Source organism: Mesoplodon densirostris, chromosome 3 (assembly GCF_025265405.1).
Source record: "Mesoplodon densirostris isolate mMesDen1 chromosome 3, mMesDen1 primary haplotype, whole genome shotgun sequence".
In the NCBI taxonomy this organism is placed as follows: Eukaryota; Metazoa; Chordata; class Mammalia; order Artiodactyla; family Ziphiidae; genus Mesoplodon; species Mesoplodon densirostris.
The window spans coordinates 45678349-45697688 of record NC_082663.1 but is presented as its reverse complement, the minus strand read 5'-3'; positions in this window follow the sequence as shown (position 1 = coordinate 45697688).

Below are 19340 nucleotides of genomic sequence, written 5' to 3'. Positions count from 1 at the left end.
TCCAAAGTAAGGAGGTGGACTTAGAGAGCAAGATTTCAGACTTCTTGCCCTTTTCCTCTTTTTACAACGAATTATCCCAAATTGAGGAGGTGGGCTTGGAGAGCAAGATTTTTGATTTTTCCCCCTGCTCTCTTTTTGTGAATGTGTATGTGTAATCTTCTGTGTAAGATTCTCTCTGTATAGCTTTGCTTCCACCATATGTCCCAGGGTTCTATCGGTCCGTTTTTTTTTTTTTTTTTTTTTTCAATAATTACTTTCTAATTTTAATAACGCTACTATATTTCATACTTTACTCTATTTTACTTTACCTGCTCTTTCTTTTGTTCCTACCTTCCCTTCCTCCCTCCCTCCCTCCGCTCTTCCTTTCCTTCTTTCTTTTTCTTTCCTCCCTCCCTCCCACCCTTCTTCTTTCCACTTTCTTTTTCTTTCCTTCCTCCCTCCCTCCCTCCTGTCTTTCTTTCTTTCTTTCCTTCCTCCCTCCCTCCTCCCTTCTTCCATTCACTCTTCCTTTTGCTTTCATTGCCCCCTCCCTCCCTCCTTTCTTTCCTTCTTTCTTTCCATCCTTCCTCACTCCCTCCCTCCTTTCTTTCTTTCTTCCTTCCTTCCTTCCTTTCTTCCCTTCTTCCTTTCTTTCCCTCTCCCTTTCTTTCTTCTACTAATTCTTTCTTTCTGCTTTTTCTCCCTGTTATTCTGAGCTGGGTGGATGAAAGGCTCTTGGTGCTGCAGCCAGGAGCCAGTGCTGTGCCTCTGAAGTGGGAGAGCCAACTTCAGGACACGGGTCCACAAGAGACCTCCCAGCTCCACATAATATCAAGCAGCGAAAATCTCCCAGAGATCTCCATCCCAACACCAGCACCCAGCTTCAGTCAACGACCAGCAAGCTACAGTGCTGGTCACCCTATGCCAAGCAACTAGCAAGGCAGGAACACAACCCCACCCATTAGCAGAGAAGCTACCTAAAAACATAATAAGGCCATAGGCACCCCAAAACACACCACCAGACGTGGACCTGTCCACCAGAAAGACAAGATCGAGCCTCAACCACCAGAACACAGGCATTACTCCCCCCCACCAGGAAGCCTATACAACCTACTGAAACAACCTTAGCCACTGGGGTCAGACACGAAAAACAACGGGAACTACGAATCTGCAGCCTGCAAAAAGGAGACCCCAAACACAGTAACATAAGCAAAATGAGAAGACAGAAAAACACACAGCAGGTGAAGGAGCAAGATAAAAACCTACCAGACCTAACAAATGAAGAGGTAATAGGCAGTCTACCTGAAAAAGAATTCAGAATAATGATGGTAAAGATGATCCAAAATCTTGGAAATAGAATAGACAAAATGCAAGAAACAGTTAACAAGGACCTAGAAGAACTAAAGATGAATCAAGCATCGATTAAAAACACAATACATGAAATAAAAAATACTCTAGATGGGATCAATAGCAGAATAACTGAGGCAGAAGAACGGATAAGTGAGGTGGAAGATAAAATAGTGGAAATAACTGATGCAGAGCAAAATAAAGAAAAAAGAATGAAAAGAACAGAGGACAGTCTCAGAGACCTCTGGGACAACATTAAACGCACCAACATTCGAATTATAGGGGTTCCAGAAGAAGAAGAGAAAAAGAAAGGGACTGAGAAAATATTTGAAGAGATTATAGTTGAAAACTTCCCCAATATGGGAAAGGAAATAGTTAATCAAGTCCAGGAGGCACAGAGAGTCCCATACAGAATAAATCCAAGGAGAAATACACCAAGACACATATTAATCAAACTGTCAAAAATTAAACACAAAGAAATCATATTAAAAGCAGCAAGGGAAAAACAACAAATAACACACAAGGGAATCCCCATCAGGTTAACAGCTGATCTCTCAGCAGAAACTCTACAAGCCAGAAGGGAGTGGCAGGACATAATTAAAGTGATGAAGGAGAGAAACCTGCAGCCAAGATTACTCTACCCAGCAAGGATCTCATTCAGATTTGATGGAGAAATTAAAACCTTTACAGACAAGCAAAAGCTGAGAGAGTTCAGCACCACCAAACCAGCTTTACAACAAATGCTAAAGGAACTTCTCTAGGCAAGAAACACAACAGAAGGAATATACCTACAATAACGAACCCAAAGCAATTAAGGAAATGGGAATAGGAACATACATATCAATAATTACCTTAAATGTAAATGGACTAAATGCTCCCACCAAAAGACACAGAGTGGCTGAATGGATACAAAAACAAGACCCATATATATGCTGTCTACAAGAGACCCACTTCAGACCTAGAGACACATACAGATTGAAAGTAAGGGGATGGAAAAAGATATTCCATGCAAATGGAAATCAAAAGAAAGCTGGAGTAGCAATTCTTATATCAGACAAAATAGACTTTAAAATAAAGACTATTAGAAGAGACAAAGAAGGACACTACATAATGATCAAGGGATCGATCCAAGAAGAAGATATAACAATTGTAAATATTTATGCACCCAACATAGGAGCACCTCAATACATAAGGCAAATACTAACAGCCATAAAAGGGGAAATCGACAGTAACACAATCATAGTAGGGGACTTTAACACCCCACTTTCACCAATGGACAGATCGTCCAAAATGAAAATAAATAAGGAAACACAAGCTTTAAATGATACATTAAACAAGATGGACTTAGTTGATATTTATAGGACATTTCATCCAAAAACAACAGAATACACATTTTTCTCAAGTGCTCATGGAACATTCTCCAGGATAGATCATATCTTGGGTCACAAATCAAGCCTTGGTAAATTTAAGAAAATTGAAATTGTATCAAGTATCTTTTCCGACCACAATGCTATGAGACTAGACATCAATTACAGGAAAAGATCTGTAAAAAATACAAACACATGGAGGCTAAACAATACACTACTCAATAACGAAGTGATCACTGAAGAAATCAGAGACGAAATTAAAAAATACCTAGAAACAAATGACAATGGAGACACGACAACCCAAAACCTATGGGATGCAGCAAAAGCAGTTCTAAGGGGGAAGTTTATAGCAATACAATCCCACCTTAAGAAACAGGAAACATTTCGAGTAAACAACCTGACCCTGCACCTAAAGCAATTAGAGAAAGAAGAACAAAAAACCCCCAAAGCTAGCAGAAGGAAAGAAATCATAAAGATCAGATCAGAAATAAATGAAAAAGAAATGAAGGAAACGATAGCAAAGATCAACCAAACTAAAAGCTGGTTCTTTGAGAAGATAAACAAAATTGACAAACCATTAGCCAGACTCATCAAGAAAAGAAGGGAGAAGACTCAAATCAATAGAATTAGAAATGAAAAAGGAGAAGTAACAACTGACACTGCAGAAATACAAAAGATCATGAGAGATTACTACAAGCAACTCTATGCCAATAAAATGGACAACCTGGAAGAAATGGACACATTCTTAGAAATGCACAACCTGCCAAGACTGACTCAGGAAGAAATAGAAAATATGAATAGACCAATCACAAGCACTGAAATTGAAACTGTGATTAAAAATCTTCCATCAAACAAAAGCCCAGGACCAGATGGCTTCACAGGCGAATTCTATCAAACATTTAGAGAAGAGCTAACACCCATCCTTCTCAAACTCTTCCAAACAATTTCAGAGGAAGGAACACTCCCAAACTCATTCTACGAGGCCACCATCACCTTGATACCAAAACCAGGCAAGGATGTCACAAAGAAAGAAAACTACAGGCCAATATCACTGATGAACATAGATGCAAAAATCCTCAACAAAATACTAGCAAACAGAATCCAACAGCACATTAAAAGGATCATACACCATGATCAAGTGGGGTTTATCCCAGGAATGCAAGGATTCTTCAATATACGCAAATCAATCAATGTGATACACCATATTAACAAGTTGAAGGAGAAAAACCATATGATCATCTCAATAGATGCAGAGAAAGCTTTCGACAAAATTCAACACCCATTTATGATAAAAACCCTGCAGAAAGTAGGCATAGAGGGAACTTTCCTCAACATAATAAAGGCCATATATGACAAACCCACAGCCAACATTGTCCTCAATGGTGAAAAACTGAAACCATTTCCACTAAGATCAGGAACAAGACAAGGTTGCCCACTCTCACCACTCTTATTCAACCTAGTTTTGGAAGTTTTAGCCACAGCAATCAGAGAAGAAAAGGAAATAAAAGGAATCCAAATCGGAAAAGAAGAAGTAAAGCTGTCATTGTTTGCAGATGACATGATACTATACATAGAGAATCCTAAAGATGCTACCGAAAAACTACTAGAGCTAATCAATGAATTTGGTAAAGTAGCAGGTTACAAAATTAATGTACAGAAATCTCTGGCATTCCTGTACACTAATGATGAAAAATCTGAAAATGAAATCAAGAAAACACTCCCATTTACCATTGCAACAAAAAGAATAAAATATCTAGGAATAAACCTACCTAAGGAGACAAAAGACCTGTATGCAGAAAATTATAAGACACTGATGAAAGAAATTAAAGATGATACAAACAGATGGAGAGATATACCATGCTCCTGGATTGGAAGAATCAATATTGTGAAAATGACTCTACTACCCAAAGCAATCTACAGATTCAATGCAATCCCTATCAAACTACCACTGGCATTTTTCACAGAACTAGAACAAAAAATTTCAAAATTTGTTTGGAAAAACAAAAGACCCCGAATAGCCAAAGCAATCTTGAGAACGAAAAAAGGAGCTGGAGGAATCAGGCTCCCTGACTTCAGACTATACTACAAAGCTACAGTAATTAAGACAGTGTGGTACTGGCATAAAAACAGAAAGATAGATCAGTGGATCAGGATAGAAAGCCCAGAGATAAACCCACGCACATATGGCCAACTTATCTTTGATAAAGGAGGCAGGACTGTACAGTGGAGAAAGGACAGCCTCTTCAATAAGTGGTGCTGGGAAAACTGGACAGGGACATGTAAAAGTATGAGATTAGATCATTCCCTAACACCATACACAAAAATAAGCTCAAAATGGATTAAAGACTTAAATGTAAGGCCAGAAACTATCAAACTCTTAGAGGAAAACATAGGTAGAACACTCTATGACATAAATCACAGCAAGATCCTTTTGGACCCACCTCCTAGAGAAATGGAAATAAAAACAAAGATAAACACATGGGACCTAATGAAACTTCAAAGCTTTTGCACAGCAAAGGAAACCATAAACAAGACCAAAAGACAACCCTCAGAATGGGAGAAAATATTTGCAAATGAAGCAACTGACAAAGGATTAATCTCCAAAATTTATAAACAGCTCATGCAGCTCAATAACAAAAAAACAAACAACCCAATCCAAAAATGGGCAGAAGACTTAAATAGGCATTTCTCCAAAGAAGATATACAGACTGCCAACAAACACATGAAAGAATGCTCAACATCATTAATCATTAGAGAAATGCAAATCAAAACTACAATGAGATATCATCTCACACCAGTCAGAATGGCCATCATCAAGAAATCTAGAAACAATAAATGCTGGAGAGGGTGTGGAGAAAAGGGAACACTCTTGCACTGCTGGTGGGAATGTGAATTGGTACAGCCACTATGGAGAACGGTATGGAGGTTCCTTAAAAAACTAAAAATAGAACTACCATATGATCCAGCAATCCCACTACTAGGCATATACCCAGAGAAAACCATAATTCAAAAAGAGACATGTACCAAAATGTTCATTGCAGCTCTATTCACAATAGCCCGGAGCTGGAAACAACCTAAGTGTCCATCATCGGATGAATGGATAAAGAAGATGTGGCACATATATACAATGGAATATTACTCAGCCATAAAAAGAAACGAAACTGAGCTTTTTGTAATGAGGTGGATAGACCTAGAGTCTGTCATACAGAGTGAAGTAAGTAAGAAAGAGAAAGACAAATACCGTATGCTAACACATATATATGGAATATAAGAAAAAAAATGTCATGAAGAACCTAGGGGTAAAACGGGAATAAAGACACAGACCTACTTGAGAATGGACTTGAGGATATGGGGAGGGGGAAGGGTAAGCTGTGACAAAGCGAAAGAGAGGCATGGACATATATACACTACCAAACGTAGGCTAGATAGATAGTGGGAAGCAGCCGCAGAGCACAGGGAGATCAGCTCGGTGCTTTGTGACTGCCTGGAGGGGAGGGATAGGGAGGGTGGGAGGGAGGGAGATGCATGAGGGAGGGGATGTGGGAACAGATGTATATGTATGACTGATTCACTTTGTTATAAAGCAGAAACTAATAAAAAAATAAAAAAAATAAAAAAAAATAAAAAAAAAAAAAAAAAAAAAAAAAAAAGAAAAGAGAAAATGAGCATAAGCCAGAATCAAAACTAAAAGCGAGTCAAATCTTTAGAAGAGCAGTATTCTAGATAGACTAGAAGAGAAGTATGGGTGTTCAAAAGTGACCCTGAGGGCTTCCCTGGTGGCGCAGTGGTTGAGAGTCCGCCTGCTGATGCAGGGGACATGGGTTCGTGCCCCCATCCGGGAGGATCCCACATGCTGCGGAGCGGCTGGGCCCTTGAGCCATGGCCGCTGAGGCTGCGTGTCCGGAGCCTGTGCTCCGCAACGGGAGAGGCCACAACAGTGAGAGGCCCGCATACCACAAAAAAAAAAAAAAAAAAAGCGACCCTGAAACGGGAATATGATAAAGTCTAACTCAACTGAGCAGTCAACCACATGCCTTCAATATGATAAGCATGTTGCAAGCCAGTTAAGTCCTCCAAACCATCATACAAGATAGGCACCATTATATCCTTATTTTTCAAATGAGGTAACTGAGTTTTTAAATGGTTGAGTAATTTTCCCAAGGTCATATAATTAATGTGAAACCCTTATTCAAATTCAAATTTGTGGAACCCAAATTCTTAAACTCACTATGCTACAAACTAGCCGAATAGAAAACTCTGCACTTCATTTCAGCTAAATTTACATCATCTCTCCCTTCAGTGACATTTCTGATGCCCTACACCGCTCTCCAGAGTATTTCAGGGAAAATATAGAAGACTTATGTTTAAGTCCCTCTCTCCAGAAAAACCATGGCGAGTCCCATTAAGAAACGCAGAGAAAGGCTCCACTAAAGAGGGGAACCAGGCTGGGCTGGAAGTGTTTCAGCTTCCTATCAACGACAATATGATAGTGAAGTCCCATTTTACAGACATGTTTAACTCTGCAAATGTGTCATGCGTGTGTTTGCTTCTGCATGTGTATGTGTGCAAATATGTGAGCCTGTATGCTCAGGAGACTGTCTAGATGCATTTACACCGAACTGTAACAGTAGTGATTCATGGGAAGGGGAGTGGAATTAGAAGCAGGGATGAAGGGGAAAGATTCCTTTCTAGGCTGCATACTTCTATAATGCTTTAGCGTTTTACAACAAGCCATTAGGTCAAAGAAAGTTGTCTAGCCCATTTTCTGCTTGAAAAGAGAATTGTCTCACTGCAGCTCTGAAAGGAAGCTTTCTTCTCACCCATCTCAGAGGCTGACACAGAGCCTCCTGATAATTTCCTAAGAGACACTGCCTTGTTTATTTCTGCTGGAGCTTACTGCATTTTCAACCTATTTCTTTTTCCTTTCTTCAATGTACTAACACTTCTTTGATAATAGCCAGTGAGGTTATATTCAATCTGAATGCAATAAAACAATATTTCCTAATAGCTCCCAAAACCACTTTAGGGGACTACATTCTCTTTGACCACAAAAACTTAACTCACACTAGGCCCAGGGGTCTTCTGGCTTCACATGGGTGGTCTACACCAATGAAAGCAATGGGTTCTGTCTAGTCCATGAAGTTTCAGGTCAATTCACCAATGGGTGAAACCTTGAAATAATCTTGAATTCACCTGTCCCTCTTATTCCCCAAATCTCCAGGTTCTGTTTTCCCCCATATTATTGTTTTACAAATACACAAATAACATATGAATATGCTCATTATAAAAGAGTAGAATCACAAAGAAGTGTATTAAGTAAAAAATGAAAGACTCATTCTTGACTTTTTCTCTCATTGCAAAATGAATCACTGAAATCCATTTGTGTGTATCCTTCCAAATATTTTCCAATGTGTTTATAACCTAAGAACACAATATTGTTCTGTGATTTTTTTTTTCATTCCTTCATTCCCAATATATTTCAGAACTTTTTTATGTCGGCATATTTGGGTCTGCCTAATTCCTTCTAACGGCTCCATGGTATTCCATAGTGTGACATAGCCTAATTAATGTAGGATACTATTCAATTAATACTACATTAAAAATTAATAAATTAAGCTAAAGTAATATAACACTACTGTTTGATGGAAATTTAGGGCACTTCTACTTTTAAACTATTACAAACAATGCTGCAATGAACATCCTAGCACATTGTTTTTATGTCCAGTAAGTATTTCCATAGAATAGTCCTTAGAAATAAAATTCCTGCTTATTGTCAATTTTGATGAATATTGCCAAATTACCACTGAAAAATACTCCATTATTGTTTAATTTTCTAGCTCTATGGTATTCTTTTATATCTGGTAGGCCAAGATAGGTCCACATCCCTCACGGATTATTCTTAGGTTTCAAAATTACCTTAGCATGGTTCTCATTTAGGCCAACTTTAAAATCAGGTTTTCAAGTTCTATTAATTTTTTCATGAAACAAGAAAAGAATGAAGATATGAAGAGTATGGTTCCTCAGGTTGCTGCCAACTCCACGTCCCACCCTGTGGGAGAAGCAGCCAGGGCACTGGACAGGCAGGCCTCTGAGGCCCCCAGAGCCAACGTCCGGAAGTTCAACTTCGTCCTCCTTGTTCCCTCGTCCCCCTTGCCCCTTGTCAGGCTCAGGGAAACCTGGCAAACACCTCTGGGTCCCACCTGGCCTGTCAACTTCCTACTTTAGGCAGCAGTGGCCTCCACAAGGACGGAGCATCTCAGAGAGTGGGGGGCACTGGAGACTGCACAGGGAGGGGAAGAGGCTCTGGGGCCAGACAGAGCAGATGGGGCTGTGAGCTGGCCTGCCTGCCCTGCCTGCGTGAGCCCAGATGAGTCCCATGCCCACTCTAGCCCTAGATTCCTCGTTAATAATAAGGAGATTATTCCCCTCGCCGTAAGGACACTAAAATCAGGACCACCGATCACATCTGTGAAGTGTCTAGCACAGTGTCTGCTAAAAAAAAAGAGGAGGGGGGTGTTTTCACTCACTTTTTATCAACCCCCTTGTGATCTCGCCTCTCTCCACTCCTCGCCACTACTCCACCATGAGAGCAAAGCTGGGACCGCTCTCAGGCACCACTTGGTGTGACTGTGCTGGAGCATCTGCCCCTGGAATTACTGGGGGCCGGGGAACCTGAGTGCTCATCTACTGCTCCCAGCCACAGTCCCAGGGCCTGAACTCCGACTGTCTGAAATTGTTCTCCTGTCAGACTGTTTTCTTCATCTTCCTCCACCATGATGAATTCATTCAACAAATATTTAGAGAGCAGCTGCTCTGTTCTGGGTGCCAGGCTAAGCCTGGGGGACGCAGTGGAGGTCCAACAGACAGTCCCTGTGCTCAAGCAGCACGTGTCCCCTGCTCTGTTCTTTTGCACAAGCACAAGCAAGCACAAGCACTTTTTTATTTTTTTATTTTTTTTATTTTTGGCTGCATTGGGTCTTCGTTGCTGCATGCGGGCTCTCTCCAGTTGGGATGAGCAGGGACCACTCTTCATTGCGGTGCACAGACTTCTCATTGTGGTGGCTTCTCTTGTTGCGGAGCATGGGCTCTAGGCGCACGGGCTTCAGTAGTTGTGGCACGTGGGCTCAGTAGTTGTGGCGCACGGGCTTAGTTGCTCCGTGGCATGTGGGATCTTCCTGGACCAGGGATCGAGCTTGTGTCCCCTGCATTGACAGGCGAATTCTTAACCACTGTGCCACCAGGGAAGCCCTGCGCAAGCACTTTTATGTGGCCATGATCCAGGATCTATTTTCAACATGTTTCCCTCTGCTTTCTACCACCAACCATGGCTGGCTCTCTCTGCCTCCCCTGCACACCAACCCCCACTGAATAAAACTATAAAACAGCTCTGCTAGCAAGCATCTAGGACATAACCTTAAGAATCTTGTTTTTTAAATCACGTCAGCATCAAGGACATAGTACAGTACTGAGAAACCCTGCTGTTTGAAATCAAATCAGGAACTTCAAGGCCAAAATAAACCAGCTTTAACCTAAGACAGATGGAATGCTGAGTGTGTTAAAGCAGCTCTGCTTTGGTCTACGAGTCAGGCAGTATTCTTGTCACCACTTCTGTTAATTAGAATCGTCTGTGCTTTCCTAGCAACATATATAAGCTCTGCTCAAGCACCACTTGTAGAGACTGTGTTCCTAAAGACAGGGCTCGCTTGCCTGGCAAGCATCATAAATTCAGATTTGTTTCTCAGAATCAGGGGCTGTTATCAACAATGTTTTATCTCAGAGTTTTCATAGCTCGTTATTCCTCAAGCACTGGGGCTAGTCCTTCAGGGTTCGTTGGCCAACAACAAATAACCAAATGTCCCACTAAGAGATTTTTCAGGTGAGGGATAGTGAACCCAGAAAAAGAAATGCAAAGAGGTTGGTAAAGAGTCTCAACGTTCTAGATGTAAACATGATACAATTCGTTTCCAGTAACTGCTACCAACACCACTCTGTCAAGCCATCTCCTGCTGGACGGTAGGTTCCTGAAATGATACCCCAGACTGATTCATAACTTGTCAGTCAAATACAGCATGAAAATTGATTTATTTCTGTTCTTTAAGACTCCATCCAGTTCACTTTAAAATTTCGGTCTTGTCTTTAAGACAAAGACTGAAACTGTGTCCATGTATGCTGCTCAATTACTCATATCACTGTCTGCTTATGACATTCAAAACATAAAGCAAACGATGAGTCCAGCCCCACATATAATTTAAGATTGAATTTATTTAGTAGGGCTGAGAGTACTAGAAATAACATGGCATTTGTAACTGGGGAATCGGCAAGCAGGCCACTCAGATTGTTCACTTAGAAGTAAAGAAACAACAATTAGAAGTACTATTAGTACCAATGAAAATAAAACTAACAAATTCAGAAGGGTGCACCCATGAGAAACATTTTTAAAAGAAAAGAAAGAGAACAGCTAAGAAAATGTGACCTGCACTTAACAAGCAATCCAAAAAGCCCTGCTCAAGAGCCATTTAATAATAGAATCTTTTTTATTCCTAAGGCATTACTCAATTCTGAGCTAAAAGTACACTTTGAATGATTCATTGACAACTACGAAAAAAATGAATCTGGATTTACAGAGAGATGAGTAAGACAGATAGGATATGAACAGATACAGAAACACACACACACACACACACACACACACACACACACACAGACCAGGAAGCTGGGAAAGTGGTCTGGAGGAGGCTGAAAGACAGGCAAGACAGCCAGCCCCAGATCTATGTCTTTTGAAGGACTATAGAGAAAGGAGAGCTGTGAAGTGAGAGTCTGCTGCCAGAGAGGTTGCATTTGGCCCTGGGTCTTGGTTCCCTTAGCAGCAAGCTGCATCACTGTAGAGCTGGCTAAAAATGTCAGGCCATTGAATGCTTTCTTGCTTTAAGGCTTCTGTTGCCATAGGAACAGTCACTCTATTTTCTGAAAGGTGGTTAGTAATTAGATTTAGGAGAAAGCAGATTCTATTTCAACCTTGAATTCAGCCCACTCCTTTCTCTGATACTGCTGTCCTGCATGTTATTACTGAAAATTCAGATACCTTGGGAACTAATATCCAGGAAAAGATTCTAGGTCTAGGTTCCCAGAATCTCTCCAGACCCCTTAGTATGGATCTATGAGGTATGACTACAAAATCATGATGCTCGAGTGTGAGTGTGTGTTTCAGCAAACAAACTAGACCTTAAATAAAGAAATTCATGCCATGTCCTGCTATCATTGTTTGCAACTCTTCTAGAACTCCTCTTTTGATAGTACTTTCAGGGCTAGTTTAAAAGCCCCACTGGGAAATCTGTATCCAAACATTTTAGATATATCTTGGGCAGTAAATACATAATATTATGTCAGTGCCAAAAGTCACCGTGAGTCCAGAACAAGAAAGAATGAACTATTCTTGTTTACACTAATAGCAGAAGTAACAAACCATCCTTAAAAATTATGTCCCTAAATAGTGCCCTAAGCCAGAGCAGACTGTGACTCCAAATTATTGCCAGGCCTCTGTGCCCCTAGGCTGTGGGTGCTGAAGTGGGTTGCACAGTGGGGTAAAAAAAAGAAAAAATTATATCTACACACACCCACTAAGATGGCTATTAGCAAAAGGAGAAAGAGGAGGAAGAGGGGGAGGTGGGGGAGGGAGAGGAGAGGAAGAAAAGTATTAGCAGGAACATGGGGAAATTAGAACCCTCGTGCATTGCTAATGGGAATGTAAGATGGCGCAGCTGCTATAGAAAACAGCATGGTGGTTCCCCAAAAAATTAAACATAGGATTACTGTATGATCCAGCAATTCCACTTCTAGGTAGAGACTCAAAAAATTGAAGGCAGGGGCTTGAACAGATAATTTGTACACCAAAGTTCATAGCAGTGTTACTCACAATAACTAAAACATGGAAATAACCCAAATCTCCACTGACAGATGACTATATAAATAAAATGTGATACACACACACAATGGAATACGACTCAGCCTTAAAAACATGCATGTTACAACACGGATGAACCTTGAAGACGTTACACTAAGTAAAATAAGCCAGATACAAAAGGACAAATCTTGCATGATTCCACTTGTATGAGGTACTTGGAATAGTCAAAGTGATAGAGATGAAAGTAGAATGGCGGTTGCCAGTGACAGGAGGGTGGGGGGAGAAAACAAAGACTTACTGTTTAATGAGTACACAGCTTCAGACCGGGGAGAGGAAAGTTCTGGAGATGGATAGTGGCGATGGGTGTACAACCATGTGAGTGCATTTCATACCACTGAATTGTACACTTGAAAATGGGTAAAAGGCTTCCATGGTGGCGCAGTGGTTGAGAGTCCGCCTGCCGATGCAGGGGACATGGGTTCGTGCCCCAGTCCGGGAAGATCCCACATGCCGCAGAGCGGCTGGGCCCGTGAGCCATGGCCGCTGAGCCTGTGCGTCCGGAGCCTGTGCTCCGCAACGGGAGAGGCCACAACAGGGAGAGGCCCGCATACCGCAAAAAAAAAAAAAAAAAAAAAAAAAGGGTAAAATGGTAAATTTTAAGTTACGTATATTTTACAACAATAAAACAATTACATCTATAAAAGCAAAGTCAAGCATGCCTAATGTGTCTGCAAACCTGCCTGTTCTCAGCTTGGTACACATAGAAATTCTCCAGGACCAACCCAAACATTTGAAGTTAGTTTTCCTATCACGCTTGACCAGATCCTGGTTTGAATTAAGAAAAGAGAAAAGCAACTTCTCACTGATGAGAAAGACTTCCAAGTAGAGTTGCCAGATTTGTCAAATAAAAACACAGGATATTCAGTTAAATTTAAATTTCAGATAAACATCAATTTTCTTTTAGTATAAGTATGTCCTAAACGTTACATGGACTTAATTATATGAAACATTTTTTGTTGTCTACCTGAAGTTCACATTTTACTGAGCATTTTTATTTTATCTGACAACACTAGTCCTATAGCTTCTAGTCAATGAAATCTTCTCTTGCCTTTAAACAGGGTCTCAGTTTAAAAGCCGCCACTGTCCAGATCTGCCGCACTCAGGCGTGAACCAAGCTGTTACCAACCCTTCTAGTACAGAGAGCAGAAAATGAAGTACAGATATGGGCACAGTCATCTTCCCCCATATGCAACAGTCGATATATCTCAAAAATCCGACACCTCAGCCCTTGTCCTCAGCCTGGGGTCTAAATACTATTCCACTCTGAGCTTAGCTCTCCATGGGGTCTGGAGCTTAGAGGACACTGATGGATTGCATCAGTCTTCCCTAATACGTCATTAGATTTGAAAATATGACGTTGAAAGATGTTTACTGCATCATTTCTAGCTCTCCTTATCTAAACATGTCTGTGATGATTTCCAGCAACAGGAAGGCCATTTTAAAACTTTCACTGAAACCATAAACAAGACGAAAAGACAACCCTCAGAATGGGAGAAAATATTTGCAAATGAAGCAACCGACAAAGGATTAATCTCCAAAATTTACAAGCAGCTCAGGCAGCTCAATAGCAAAAAAACAAACAACCCAATCCAAAAATGGGCAGAAGACCTAAATAGACATTTCTCCAAAGACGATATACAGATTGCCAACAAACACATGAAAAGCTGCTCAACATCATTAATCATTAGAGAAATGAAAATCAAAACTACAGTGAGATATATCACCTCACACCAGTCAGAATGGCCATCATCAAAAAATCTACAAACAATAAATGCTGGAGAGGGTGTGGAGAAAAGGGAACCCTCTTGCACTGCTGGTGGGAAAGTAAATTGATACAATGACTATGGAGAACAGTATGGAAGTTCCTTAAAAACTAAAAATAGGGGCTTCCCTGGTGGCGCAGTGGTTGAGAGTCCACCTGCCGATGCAGGGGACACGGGTTCGTGCCACAGTCCGGGAAGATCCCATATGCCATGGAGCGGCTAGGCCCATGGGCCATGGCCGCTGAGCCTGCGCATCGGAGCTTGTGCTCCGCAACGGGAGAGGTCACAACAGTGAGAGGCCTGTGTACCGCAAAAAAACAAACAAACAAACAAACAAAAACTAAAAATAGAACTACCATATGACCCAGTAATCCCACTCCTGGGCATATACCCTGAGAAAACCATAATTCAAAAAGAGTCATGTACCACAATGAGCATTGCAGTGCTATTTACAATAGCCAGGACATGGAAGCAACCTAAGTGTCCATCGACAGATGAATGGATAAAGAAGATGTGGCACATATATACAATGGAATATTACTCAGCCATACTCAGCCATAAAAGGAAATGAAATTAAGTTATTTGTAGTGAGTTGGATGAACCTAGAGTCTGTCATACAGAGTGAAGTAAGTAAGAAAGAGAAAAACCAATACCGTATGCTAACACATATACATAGAATCTGAAAAAAAAAATGGTTCTGAAGAACCTAGGGGCAGGACAGGAATAAAGACACAGACGTAGAGGATGGACGTGAGGACACAGGGAGGGGGAAGGGTAAGCTGGGACGAAGTGAGAGAGTGGCATGGATATATATACACTACCAAATGTACAACAGATAGCTAGTGGGATGCAGCCACATAGCACAGGGAGATCAGCTCGGTGCTTTGTGACCACCTAGAGGGGTGGGATAGGGAGGGTGGGAGGGAGACACAAGAGGGAGGAGATATGGGCATATATGTATACGTATAGCTGATTCACTTTGTTATACAGCAGAAACTAGCACACCATTGTAAAGCAATTATACTCCAATAAAGATGTTAATAAAAAAAAAACTTTCACTGCCAAGTTTTCTGTAAATACATCCTCTGGGTTACTAAACATGTAGTACAATTCTTGAGTAAACTTCTAAAGAAACAGACTTTCTCAGTCAATAGTGCACTCTACACCCATCACCTTCTTCTCTCCACCTGCCTTTCCATCCCTCTGATATGCTTATTTTTTATAATATTTTAATTTTATTGGATTATAATTGATTTACAATGTTGTGTTAGTTTCGAGTGTACAGCAAAGTCATTCAATTATACATATACATATATTCATTTTTTTAAGATTCTTTTCTCATATAGGTTATCACAGAATATTGGGTAGAGTTCCCTGTGCTATACAGTAGGTCCCCGATGGTCATCTATCTTATATATAGTAGTGTGCTTGTGTTCATCCCAAGCTCCTCATTTATCCTTTCCCCCTACATTTCCCCTTTGGTAACCATACATTTATTTTCAATATCTATAAATCTGATTCTGCTTTGTAGATAAGTTCATTTGTATTTTTTAATTAGATTCCATATATGAGCGATGTCATATGATATTTGTCTTTCTCTGACAGTTCACTTAGTATGATAATCTCTACATTCATCCATATTGTTGCAAATAGCATTATTTCGTTCTTTCTTGTGGCTGAGTAATATTCCATTGTATAAATGTACCACATCTTCTTTATCCATTCCTCTGTCGATGGACATTTAGATTGCTTCCATGTCCTGACTATTGTAAAAAACGCTGCAATGAACATTGTGGTGCATGTATCTTTTTTTTTTTTTTTTTTTTTTTTTTTTTGCGGTATGCGGGCCTCTCACTGCTGTGGCCTCTCCCGTTGCGGAGCACAGGCTCCGGACACACAGGCCCCGCGGCCATGGCTCGCGGGCCCAGCCGCTCCGCGGCACGTGGGATCCTCCGGGATCGGGGCACGAACCCGCGTCCCCTGCATCGGCAGGCAGACTCCCAACCACTGCGCCACCAGGGAGGCCCCACATGTATCTTTTTGAATTATGGTTTTCTCAGGGTATATGCCCAGGAGTGGGATTGCTGGATCATATGGTATTTCTATTTTTAGTTTTTTAAGGAACTTCCATACTGTTCTCCATAGTGTTTGTACCAATTTACATTTCTACCAACAGTGTAAGAGAGTTCCCTTTTCTTCACACCCTCTCTAGCATTTATTGTTTGTAGACTTTTTGAGGATGGCCTTTCTGACCGGTGTGAGGTGATACCTCATTGTAGTTTTGATTTGCATTTCTCTGATAATTAGTGATGTTGAGCATCTTTTCATGTGCTTTTTGGCCATCTGTATGTCTTCTTTGGAGAACTATTTAGATCTTCTGCCCATTTTTTGATTGGGTTGTTTGTTTTTTTGACATAGAGCTGCATGAGCTGTTTGTATATTTTGGAGATTAATCCCCTGTTGGTATGCTTCTTTTTGTAAAATCTGATGCTATGACCAGGCATGTGTCTCTTTCCCATCTTGACCCCACTTGCTTGTTCTCTTTGATCTGATTATTCTTAATTACCTCTAGAATAAGGAAATATTCAAAAGCATAAAGAATAAAACTAATAGGGAATTGGTCATCAAGGCTTTTTGCCCTTCTCTGTGTCAGTCCTGGGCCTGCTATTAAGGGAGGTCAAGGCTAAAGGAATACATACAACACTTCCTACCAAGCCTACTGTGTTCCTGGTTTCCTGGAACAGAAATGTGCAACTCAATTTAACAAGAACCTGTAGGGTAGTGTTCTCATTTCACATAGGCACCACTAGCTGATGCCGAGGAGCAAGATTACTAAAACATTGTCACTGCCCACAGGGTAGTCAGAAGCCCATAGAACCTAAAAGTAAATAAATTATAACTTCCTCCGTAAGACATCTTAATTCAGTGAGGTGCTAACACAAAATGGTTTTCTTTTTCTCTAATTCCTGCTTTCAACCACACTTCCTATTTCCCACATTTCATATTTTTTGGTCACTTGAAATTATTAAAAGTCCAATTCTGTTTAAACCTCCAATCCACATCTGATTCAAAACCTTCTCCATGTTGGGCCTCAGGGGACTTGGTCAGGAAGAGGGTGTGATCTGTCCCTTTGCTCCCCTCTCACTCCAGCTTCCTGGAAGGGAAGGTGGGAGTCGTCTAATTTTAGGGCATATCCTTTCCCCACCCACACCTTTTCCTTCTGGGGCTAGTACCTTCAGAGTTCGGGGCTGGGAGATACAGGGAAGAAAGTTCATCTTAGCGGACAGCCCAGTGGTGGAGACAAGTGCCCCCATTTTGCTCTGGTTTAGTGTGGTTCCATCTACTGACATGGTGGTATCAACAAAAACAGTGTGTGTGTTTCTCTTAGGTATCGTTCCGCTTCACCCCAGCCCTTCCTCACATCAGCACAGATGGAGCACCACCTCACCTGGACTGGTGACTACAACCTGACTCCTGAACCTCGGTGCTCCTTCCTGAGGAGTTCCAGGCATCGCTGATGTCTCTTTGGGACCCTCTGAAGGGCGTGGAGCAGTGAAGAGCATTTCTCACCCTTTTTCGTCCTTCCACAGGACTATCAGATTCAGAAGTCTCCAGATGAGAAGCAGCATTAGTCTCACGTTCAAGAACACCCCTTCCCTTCCTTTGGGGACAAATGTCATGCTCTCCCCAAGGCCCCTCAGCCTACTCTCCTCTGTGCCAACGGCAGTTGCAAGTCGTTCCTCGGCAAGCATCCATTCAGGGAGCAGGATGCCAATCTTCCTTTCCTACAGACACACTCAGTCTATTTCCTTGGATCTAGTATGGTGGTTGGAGCAGTCCTGGCTCATTCACCATCACAGGGAGGGGAGAGAAGGGCTCTCTTACCGTAAACACTCTGCCACACCCCTAACCCTCTCTGCGACTCTGCCCTCCCCTCGCAGTGTTCCCCTTACGCATACCTGGGCATGGCATGAAGAGCATGGCGCTGGGACTTTGTTTTCAGCTATGGATTCTTATTGCCACCTCCAGAGCATCAGGAAAACCCTCCCTCACCACCCCCACTGCTACGCCTAACCTCCTCAATGACACCAGCTGGTACACTCAGCTCTCCCTTAGCTATATTTGCCTTAGTCCATTCCCTTCATTCACTCAATAATTTTATATTGAACATCTACTGAGTGTGAGCTACGGTGAAATGGCAATGGACAAGGCAGATGTAAGATGCAATCCCTCCTTGTGGAATTTACAGTCGAAGAGGGCCAACTAACCAAAAACAAACAAACTCAAAAAAAGTAAATGAAATAATTACAAATTGCATGAAATCCAGTGAGGGAAACAAACCATTACCTGAAATAGAACTATTGGGTTGGAGGTAGGGAAGGCTAAATAGACAAGACGGTGGGGTGCTTTTTCACTCTCATGCTCCTTCAAACACACGGTTGCATTTTCCAGAGGTTCCATGATGTGTAACATGGCAACAGATTGAATGCAGAAGCGGATATGAACAGCCATGTCTTTTATTAAGCCAGACATGAAAGAGATTTGCGAAATATGTAAACAAATACCATTTTTCTCACTAATTTTGGTTTTCAAAATATAGTTGTTTTTCATAAAATTTATTTTACATCAACATGGAATGAGATTTATTCTTTTCTAAGTAATTAATTTTTTCTCAGTTTTCATGTCTAATATAGTAACTATCAATAGATAAAACCCACATAAAAATGAAACTCTTTGGGGTCTGTTATTTCCCCCAAAATTCATATGTTGAAGCCCTAACTCCTGACGTGATGGTATTGGAAGTGGGGCCAGTGGGGGGGGTTATTAAATTTCAATGGGGTCATGAAGGTGGGGTCCCTGTGATGGGATCAGTGTCCCTATAAGAAAAGGAAAAGAGTGCAGACCCCTCTCTCTCTGCCATGT